The following is a 309-nucleotide window of genomic DNA, read 5'->3' as shown; positions in this document are numbered from 1 at the left end:
CCTTTCCTGATTCGTATTATTATCAGCAGCGCGGTGGCGTTGTGCCGATGAAAAGAAATTTCTAACATGCGAATGGGGTAAAACTCGCACCTGGAGTGGAAATGGGGTTTGCCGAAAGGGAAGGCATTCACGTGATCCAAAGCGCAGTGTGGCAGTGTGGCCAGACTCGTGCCACCGAGGTTGTGACTGTCTAACAATAATGGAACCTACTCTCGTGTGTTTTAGTGAAGTGTAGGGCGTGCGGATAAAAGCATTAGTGAATGGGCTTGCAAACTTGTCCACCACAAGAAAATATTTTCTTTGCAGAGA

The sequence above is a fragment of the Frankliniella occidentalis genome, unplaced genomic scaffold (genome assembly GCF_000697945.3).
Source record: "Frankliniella occidentalis isolate FOCC.00 unplaced genomic scaffold, Focc_3.1 Scaffold1045, whole genome shotgun sequence".
Classification (NCBI taxonomy): Eukaryota; Metazoa; Arthropoda; class Insecta; order Thysanoptera; family Thripidae; genus Frankliniella; species Frankliniella occidentalis.
This window is presented reverse-complemented; position numbering follows the sequence as displayed.